Source organism: Salvelinus sp. IW2-2015, linkage group LG6.1, assembly GCF_002910315.2.
Source record: "Salvelinus sp. IW2-2015 linkage group LG6.1, ASM291031v2, whole genome shotgun sequence".
Taxonomy (NCBI): domain Eukaryota; kingdom Metazoa; phylum Chordata; class Actinopteri; order Salmoniformes; family Salmonidae; genus Salvelinus; species Salvelinus sp. IW2-2015.
Window position 1 is genome coordinate 14,545,949 of NC_036845.1, and position 10,501 is coordinate 14,556,449.

A 10,501-nucleotide genomic window follows, 5' to 3' on the forward strand; every position below is an offset into this window, starting at 1 on the left:
TATTTATACACCAAGCTTTTTCATATCCTACTTCACAAAACAACTGTTAGTAAAATATTTACTTGAACATAATTTAGCTATACTATACATATGTTTTATATAGAATTTTTCTAATCTAAACCCAAAGACAAGATAATTGAAAATACAAATGAAATGCATGCATTACTTGACCGTAAATAAAATTACTATATATTCCTCACAATAAAGTTAGCCATTTAAGGGCTAGTCCTGTTTAAATTATTGTGTGTGGACAGTCCCGGTGACTGTGGCAGGGAAATGTTAATCGCTGCTTGTTTCACTTTGAATTTCAGTTTAGATTTATGACCGTTGTCAGTAAAATACATGCGGACGTGAAAACTATGTACTTGATATATGGTGCTATGAGGCACTAACTGTTGTCTCTTTACACTCAGCATTTGAGTGGTAGATCTTTAAAGTAAAAAAAGGTCCCAGTTAATTCAAACCAAGTACTTATCAAAAACCTATCTTTCAAACCAAGTACTTATCAAAAACCTATGCCTTATAAATATAGAGTTAGATTTTTTTTACATTATTATCTTATTTATGAACTTATTTATGCAGTATTTTTCAGCTGCTGTTATTTTTAAGCATACACTGAGTGTACAAAACATTAGGAACACTTTCCAAATATTGAGTTGCATCCCTTTTGCCCTCAGAACAGCCTCAATTCGTCGAGGCATGGACTCTACAAGGTGTCAAAAGCGTTCCATAGGGATGCTGGCCCATGTTGGCTCCAATGCTTCCCACAGTTGTGTCAAGTTGTCTGGATGTCCTTTGGGTGGTGTACCATTCTTGATACACACGGGGAACTGTTGAGCGTTAAAAACCCAGCAGCGTTGCAGTTCTTGACACACTCAAATCAGGTGCACCTGGCACCGACTACCATACCCCGTTCAAAGGCACTTAAATATTTTGTCTCACTCATTCACCCTCAATGACACACATACACAATCTATGTCTCAATTGTCTCAAGGCTTAAAAATCCTTCTTTAACCTGTCTCCTCCCCTTCATCTACACTGATTGAAGTGGATTTAACAAGTGACATCCATAAGGGATCATAGCTTTGACCTGTATTCACCTGGTCAGTCTATGTCATGGAAAGAGAAAGTGTTCCTAATGTTTTGTACACTCAGTGTATGTTGTTATGTTGAGTAGGATTGCAATGGTCTTGTTTCATTTTGTGGGACGTTGGTTGCACTTGAATATGCTGTATATTTTTTATTTTGAGTAAGTACTGTACAATAAAGCTAATGTTTATTACTGAATGACCTTGCATAGTAAAGGTAATATCTCTCATACTGTAAATATGGACTGTCAAATATACTGAATGAAGGTCGCTCTGGATAAAATGTAACATAGCTTTGTTTTTATTACTTTTGATTACATTGTGTAAATACATTTAATCTCATATCCTGTTAGAAACTGAATGATAACTATGATGACTATGATTTTTCTAAACCTGCCACCAAGATAACGATCGCTTAATAAATCCAACAAATCTAATGTTTTTTTGTTTTTATACAAATTCATTGTAGCTTAACCTCTCTATCTGCTAGAGGTCCTGGTTATAGTTGAATTCATCTCGTTTTTCAGAGGCTATAATTAACATCTAAAATGCCTGGAAATCAAAATCCAGCTAACAAATTCAGATTCATGCCTATATCCCTGTACTACAGAGAAATTAAGGCAGTAATAGTGAGGTGGCCATCTTCTATCGATTTAACAATTATAGACAGCAGGGGTGACATCACCATCTATGGTGCTGCTTGGAGCTGTGGATAGCGTGAGGGTCCTGCTAGGTTCTCAACGCAGGGCGACAGAGCCTGGCTGGCTGCACGGCTGCAGACTCGTGTGATTACTGGCAGGCCCTAGCACCAGGCAGACCACACCTCAAACAGCTCAGGGTCACCCACTAAAACTCCATTCAGATCTGGACCTGGTACAACCACCAAAACCCAAAGTCCAGGTTGGTGGGTTCCATATGCATTACTACAGCGCTAAGCCTCTTTCCTCTTAGCTACATTTGTAAATGCCCTCCACCATGTTGCCCCCCCCCACCCCCCCCCCCCCCCCCCAAGTGGCTAGTGGTACATTTTTACATAATTTCCATCAATTCCCATTTTTAAAGTGGCTGGAGTTGAGTCAGTATGTTGGCAGCGGCCGCTAATGTTAGTGGTGGCTGTTTTAACAGTCTGATGGCCTTGAGATAGAAGCTGTTTTTCAGTCTCTCGGTCCTGCTTTGATGCACCTGTACTGACCTCGCCTTCTGGATGATAGCGGGTGAACAGGCAGTGGCTTGGGTGGTTGTTGTCCTTGATGATCTTTATGGCCTTCCTGTGACATCGGGTGGTGTAGGTGTCCTGGAGGGCAGGTAGTTTGCCCTGGTGATGCGTTCTGCAGACCTCACTACCTCTGGAGAGCCTTACGGTTGTGGGCGGAGCAGTTGCCCGTACCAGGCGGTGATACAGCCCGACAGGATGCTCTCGATTGTGCATCTGTAGAAGTTTGTGAGTGCTTTTGGTGACAAGCCGAATTTCTTCAGCCTCCTGAGGTTGAAGAGGCGCTGCTGCGCCTTCTTCACAACGCTGTCTGTGTGGGTGGCCAGTTCAGTTGTCCGTGATGTGTACACCGAGGAACTTAAAACTTTCCACCTTCTCCACTACTGACCCGTCGATGTGGATAGGGGGGTGCTCCCTCTGCTGTTTCCTGAAAGTCCACAATCATCTCCTTTGTTTTGTTGACGTTGAGTATGAGGTTATTTTCCTGACACCACACTCCGAGGGCCCTCACCTCCTCCCTGTAGGCCGTCTCGTCGTTGTTGGTGATCAAGCCTACCACTGTAGTGTCATCCGCAAACTTGATGATTGAGTTGGAGGCGTGCAATGGCCAGCAGTCGTGGGTGAACAGGGAGTACAGGAGAGGGCTCAGAACGCACCCTTGTGGGGCCCCAGTGTTGAGGATCAGCGGGTGGAGATGTTGTTACCTACCCTCACCACCTGGGGGCGGCCCGTCAGGAAGTCCAGGACCCAGTTGCACAGGGCGGGGTCCGAGACCAGGGTCTCGAGCTTGATGACGATTTGGGAGGGTACTATGGTGTTAAATGCTGAGCTGTAATCGATGAACAGCATTCTCACAATGGGTATTCCTCTTGTCCAGATGGGTTAGGGCAGTGTGCAGTGTGGTTGCGATTGCGTCGTCTGTGGACCTATTGGGTCGGTAAGCAAATTGGAGTGGGTCTAGGGTGTCCGGTAGGGTGGAGGTGATATGGTCCTTGACTAGTCTCTCAAAGCACTTCATGATGACGGAAGTGAGTGCTACGGGGCGGTAGTCGTTTAGCTCAGTTACCTATAGCTTTCTTGGGAACAGGAACAATGGTGCCCTCTGAAGCATGTGGGAACAGCAGACTGGGATAAGGATTGATTGAATATGTTCGTAAACCACACCAGCCAGCTGGTTGCGCATGCTCTGAGGACGCGGCTGGGAATGCCGTCTGGGCCTGCAGCTTGCGAGGGTTAAACACGTTTAAATGTTTTACTCACCTCGGCTGCAGTGAAGGAGAGCCCGCAGGTTTTGTAGGGGGCCCGTGTCAGTGTGCACTGTATTGTCCTCAAAGCGGGCAAAAAAGTTGTTTAGCCTGTCTGGGAGCAAGACATCCTGGTCCTCGACGGGGCTGGTTTTCTTTTTGTAATCCGTGGATTGGACTGTAGACCCTGCACATACCTCTTGTGTCTGAGCTGTTGAATTTCGACTCGATTTGTCCTCTGTACTGAGACTTGCCTGTTTGATTGCCTTGCGGAGAGAATAGCTACACTGTTTGTATTCGGTCATGCTTCCGGTCACCTGCCCTGGTTAAAAGCAGTGGTTCCGCCGCTTTCATTTCACGCGAATGCTGCCGTCAATCCACGGTTTTTTGGTTGGGGAATGTTTTTATCGTTGCTGTGGGTACGACATCGTCAATGCACTTCCTAATGAACTCGCTCACCGAATCAGCATATTCGTCAATATTGTTGTTGGACGCGATGCGGAACATATTCCAATCTGCGTGATCGAAGCAGTCTTGAAGCGTGGATTCAGATTGGTCGGACCAGCGTTGAACAGACCTGAGCGCGGGAGCTTGTTGTTTGAGTTTTTGTTTGTAGGCTGGAATCAACAAAATGGAGTCGGTGGCTGGTCCAATGAACACTATCAAATCTATTGGATTGTTGGTGATCGGTGAAGTTGTTTCCAAGTGGTTTCCAAGTGGTTTAAACAAGTGGTTTAAACAACACAATGACCTAGGACTCTCAACTCTCTCATGGTGGGGAGGTATGCGATGCTATGTGAACGCTGACCTCTACTGGTAAGTGTTGAAGGGGGGGAAGGTGTGAGAGGGGGTTAAAATATAGCTACAGTCATGCTTCAAGTGATCCCAACTGACCTATAGCTATGAGTAATGCTAACTCATACTTGACCTCTGGAGCCGATGGGGTTATGCTGATCTCACTGCCATTACGGAAGCATCTGGAGAGGAATACGATACTAATAGCAATCAGAAATGGTAATCACAATCATCATTATAGTTTTATTTATGGTAATTATCATATACTGTACAATGTACCAGATGGGAAAGTATCAACGTTTTTTTTTTACCCATCCCTTATCAGCAATCATTAGATTGATGACTCCAAAACATTTGAAAAGAATGGCTACAACTACAGATTGTCATTAGAAATATGTCAGAATGTTGACATACTGTATTAACCATAGTATGTCACCTGTGAAGCTGAAAGTGACATAATTACAATGGTTAAATATCCATATTTTTACATATTCTGATGTTGTCAAGTGAATTTTCTTTGAAGGTCAGACATATTTTCTTGACATTTTATTTAATCTATTATTAGCGTGCGCAGAGCAGATCTGAAGTCAAGGGTTATTGCTGCCCGGTGTCAGTCAGATTTAGCAGCGGCCCAATAGGAACTCTGTGACCTCTGCATATTTTGCACTCAGTGAGGTCATTGGCTGGTCCACGGGGAGCCATTATCCTCTCTGTCTCCTCTCACGCTGGGAAGTGGAGTTCCCAAGCATTTCCCTTCTTCCCTCCAGAACAATCCCATGTCTTCCCAATCAGGAGCATCTAGTAGCTGGCTTCACCCGTTTACTGAGTCCACACGGTGTGGAGATGACGAAGACCAGCCGTCTGGGACAATAGGAGGATATTGAGACATACTGTAAGGGTGTCTGAAATGAAATCGCCCCTAACTCTGATAGTGAGGGCTTAGAGCAGTGGTTCTCAAACCTCTCCTCGGGGACCCCCAACCGTTCCATGTATTTCATCTATTCTGGAGCTAGCACACCTGACTCAACTTGTCAACAAACATGAATACCTTGAATAGGTGAATCAATTGAGCTAGTTCAGAGTTGCACCAAAATTGTGATACGTCAGGGGGTCCCTCGAGCAGAGGTTTGAGAACCACTGGCTTAGACAGTATAGGTCAGGGCTGCCCAACCCTCTTCCTGGAGATCTACCGTCCTGTGGGTTTTCAGTCCCACCCTCTTCCTGGAGATCTACCGTCCTGTGGGTTTACAGTCTAACCCTCTTCCTGGTGATCTACCGTCCTGTGTGTTTTACAGTCTAACCTCTTCCTGGAATCTTACCGTCCTGTGTGTTTACAGTCTAACCCTCTTCCTGGAGATCTACCGTCCTGTGGTGTTTACAGTCCACCCTCTTCCTGGAGATTACTGTCCTGTGTGTTTACAGTCTGACACCTCTTCCTGGAGATCTACCGTCCTGTGTGTTTACAGCTAACCCTCTTCCTGGAGATCTACCGTCCTGTGTGTTTAACAGTCCCAACCCCTTCCGGAGATCTACCGTACCTTGTGTGTTTACAGTCTAACCCTCTTTCTGGAGATCTACCGTCCTGTGGGTTTACAGTCTAACCCTCTTCCTGGAGATCTACCATCCTGTGGGTTTACAGTCCACCTCTTCTGGGAGATCTACCGTCCTGTGTGTTTACCAGTTCCAACCCTCTTCTGGGATCTACCGTCCTATGGGTTTGTCAGTCCAATCCCCTAATTTTAACACACCTGATTCTGACTACATTTTACCAGCTCAACAAGGACCTTAACAGCTGAATCAGATGATGCTAAATTAGAGTTGGCACTGAAAACTACAGGACAGTATATCTCCAGGAAGAGGGTTGGGCAGGGCCTAGGTATAGGTTGGATGTTATGGAGCTCGTGTTTGGAAATCGTCCAAAACAGTCTCAGATTGTAAAAGTCTCTGATGTTTTATTGTTTTAATGATTTGGTAGTTGAGAAAATAACATATTGTTCCCTGTACTATCTGAGTAATTTAGATCAATACAAGTACTAACATAACCTGGAAATAAAACATGTTTTACCTCTTTAATATGTATTAGTTGAACATTATACAATTCCATATATCTCGCTCCTTCAACATGTAAAATCAATGCAATCCCCATGACATGCTGTTTGAAGACAAATATACAGTACAGACAATGGCCCTATATCCTGTCTTGTTGTGTCGCAAGGTGAACAGTGCACGTGTGCATGAACTGGGAGGGAGGTATGGGGGTTTAATCGGGCCTGCCTCGTGGGGACTGAAGAGTGAAGGGGAGGAGGAGGTTTGTACAGGAAGGAGAACAGCATCAGTTCCAGGGCTTTCCAGACCTCCCTAGGGCTTCATTATAAGACAGAGGAGGAGGAGGGGGAGGAGGGACTTTCTGTGACAAATAATCCATCTGCCCAAACAGAAACACTGCGAAGGAACCAATGTCACTGTGATGAGAGAGAGAGAGAGAGAGAGAGAGAGAGAGAGAGAGAGAGAGATGGGAAGTGCAGGAAGTAAGAAGCTGGAACAGAAAGAAAGGGTGTGCAGATTTAAAGAAAATGAGCAGGGGAGTTTTACAGACTCAAGAAGGAATTGAAATCTCCCTGTGGCGTGAAAGTTGCAGCTATTAGTCATCCAATAGGGAACAATAGGGATGTTGTCAATCTGGGAAAGAGGACAGAACAACTTCACTCAGGAAGAAGCGTGGGATGGGACAGTATAGGATTTGAGACTATTCTTTTAAAAGTGTGTTTCTTCTGTCCAAAATGTAAAAACATTGTAGCCTACATAGTTTTTTACCTGTGAATTAATATCCACATTAGTTCTCCTTGAATTGTTTGTATGGGGCTATTAGAAAACAATGGTAAATGGCAATGACAACAATGGCAATGAATAAAAAACACTTAGTTCATAAATGTGAAAATGTTTAATGTTTTTTAAACTTTTTGGGTTAGTATTTCCCTGACCAGGGTTGGCTCTAGCCTTTTGGGGGCCCTAAGTGAGGAATCCCCCCACCAAGCGGGCAATATTTTTTTTGCGGCCCCCTTCTTGACTGCGGCGAGATAACATTTTGTTTTAAAGTTAATTTCCTGCAATTCTACACATTCTGCCATGGGGCGGAGAGAAATGATAATATAATGTTTTGACAAATTTCATGCAATTCTACTCATTTTGCCAGGGAGGCAGTGAGACATTTTAGCAATTTTAAAGCAAGTTTTCTGCACTTCTACACATTTTGCCATGACTTATGTATGCCATGTTAATGATATCTGAGTGAGAGTAGGGCCCCCTGGAGATCAGTGGCCCTGGACACGTGCCCTGCATGCCCGGTCGGTATTCGGCCATGATTGCTACAAGTTTAGATAACTGGCTAGACTAACTGGCTAGACTAACTTACCAAACTAAAAATTGTTAGCTGACATAGCTAATGGAGTGACTGTCAGTGACGGACTAACCTAACGTAGCAGGCGTAAAATAAATGCCTGAAACTAGATCCCCTACATTATGTATGGTCTTGACGAGAATTTTTTTAACTGTCGGGAAGGTTCTCTTCTGCACTGTTCAACCAATCCAGTAAATGCGGAGGAGGAGTTAAGATGGAGTCACGCCTTTTTAATGTGAAAAAACGTTATAGTAATCATGGCCGAATACGACCGGGCACGCAGGGCACCTGACCTCCAGGGGGCCCCCATTGATTTTGTTAGTCACTCTCACTCAGGCCCTCTCTTCCATTTCCCCTGAAAACTGGAACATCTGGTTGTTGATGTCCCCGTTGAGACTAATGACTGAAAAAAAAAATTAAACGCTGATGCACAAGCAAATTTCGAACCTGCACCTAGTGTGTTCTACAATTCTGTACCCTGATGAAGACAGCTTGTCTGTCAAAACGTTGGTTATTCAATAATTGCGTCTGAGCTCCTAGAGTGTGTGGCTCTCCTTTTCTTTTTCAAGTGTTCTACTCCGCTAGCCAGCACCTTGTCTAAATAAATAGGTGTGCGTTTCCTTCGCCACTACAATTCTAACTGTCAACAGTAAGTTGAGTCAGGGGCCCTGTAACGGCCGGGGTCCCTAGGCGACCGCATATGTTGCTTATGCCTAGAGCCGGCCCTTGTCGCTGACTGTTCCTGAATCACACATTGTCTTAACAAATTCCTCACACCTCTTTGAAGAAATAAACTCCTCTCCTTCGACTAGTTTTGACTCAGTGCTTCCTCAGTGTCTTCCCCAGCTGTTTAAGTTTACTGATGATAGTTGTTGATACTGAATGGCCCACACTGATGCACCAAAGCACCATGCATTGCCAGAGAAGTCACAGATCAAGTGTGATAAAATCCCTTATTCAGTCATCACTGTTGGCCAGCATAACGATGAACTGTCGGTTGTAATGTTTATATCTGTCCCCCTACACTTGTTAGCTCCTTTAGGCCTATACGACTTTTATACATACTGTCTCAATGTCACTTATAGTAACTGCTTTAACTTCAACTTCAGCATAATTTGAATATATGTGTTTATACAAAGTATGCACTGTATATTTATAGAATTTTTTAAAAGCATGAGCTTTGAAATCCTCTAAACACGTTTGACAGACATGGAACAACTTTTCCCACAGGTACAGTGTACCCCAGTGCCGTTATTGAGGTAACACACATCTCTCAATTCAAGATGAAAGAACACCAAACATTTACAGGAACATTCTCACACATCACTCATGTTCACTCACATCAGTCTTGTTGTTCAGCAATCAACACACCATTTCCCTTTCTCCTCGATAAATAAACCCTATTAAAAGATGGCCTCCTGGCATTAGAATGCCTAACACTGAGCGATATTGCCATAGTTGTGGTAAGTCGTGTAAATAACTGTGTTCTGCTGAGGGCCTGCTGATTAAACACTGCACCAAGCACCATTTTCTTTCTTAATCGACTGTATCATACAACCCCCTTCTGTTTACCTTAAACCAGATTGACCTTTTATAGAGCTGATTACTACATGCTAATTACACTACACAGAAGGCTGGAGTCAGAACACACAGCAGGCAAACACAGTACACACACAGGCTGGAATACACACACAGACTCGCACATGCAAACACACAGACTTGCACACGCACACACACAAACCCTGGTTTTCACACAGAGGCTGGTACACACACACACACCCCCACACACACACAGGCGTTTACACACACACCCTGATCCAGCGTGCATGTGGCGTGTTTACATGTGGGCTCCATTTTGCGGTGGCGTGTGATAATCAACACGATCAGAAATCTGACTCACAAATGCTCCAGCAGCGCTGGTAGAGTAAACAGGTAATACATCTAGATCACATCAGCGTAGCATTCTACTGTAAACACTTTGTTCAAAATTCGTATTTGTGGCATCCCGTGCTGAAGGGAGATGCCGGCTGACACTCTTGGCGCTCTCCACAAGAAAGAGCTGTTGGAGAAATAAAGCTGTGAGTTTATGGGTTTGGCCATTTACGAGTTTCGCCAGAGCATCTGGTGGCTTTAATCACATGGGGGGAAATTAGTCAGAAATGTAGGAATGGTGAGGAGGAGGCAAGGTTTGGGTCAACTGGAGAGGGAGTCTCATAGGCCACCCTCTGTGTGTACTGAAAGGCTGTGTTGATACATTACTTCACAAATATGAGTCATTTTCAAGGGACATTTACACTTATTTATGCAGGGATGGGGTCCATTCCATTTCTAATTCAGTCAATTCACCTCTTGAATTGAAATTCAATGTACACATAGAAAACAACAGGCAATTTTCAATTCATGAAATGGAATTAACCCCAACCCTTTGTGCCCATGTAAAGTGGTTCCTGGTCTGAACACGTGCGTTCGCTGCAGCTATCAAAGGTCACAGTTCACGGTCATTTTAACAGTCAACATCAGGTTCACTAAAAGGAGAGGGGAGGAAGCTGCCGTTTCTAGCAGTGACTGAAACTGATCCCTCTCCCTTGTAAAAAGGTGCACACCAGAGACATGCAAGTGGAATCGCCTCAGTGAAATTGATCTCGGCGTCAACTGAATGAGTGAAGTGTATCATAGCCCTTTGCCACCTGGAAGTCCATTTGTGTGCATGCAGACCTGCATGCAAGTGTGTGCATGTGTGTGTCTTAGCATGTGTGCACATGTG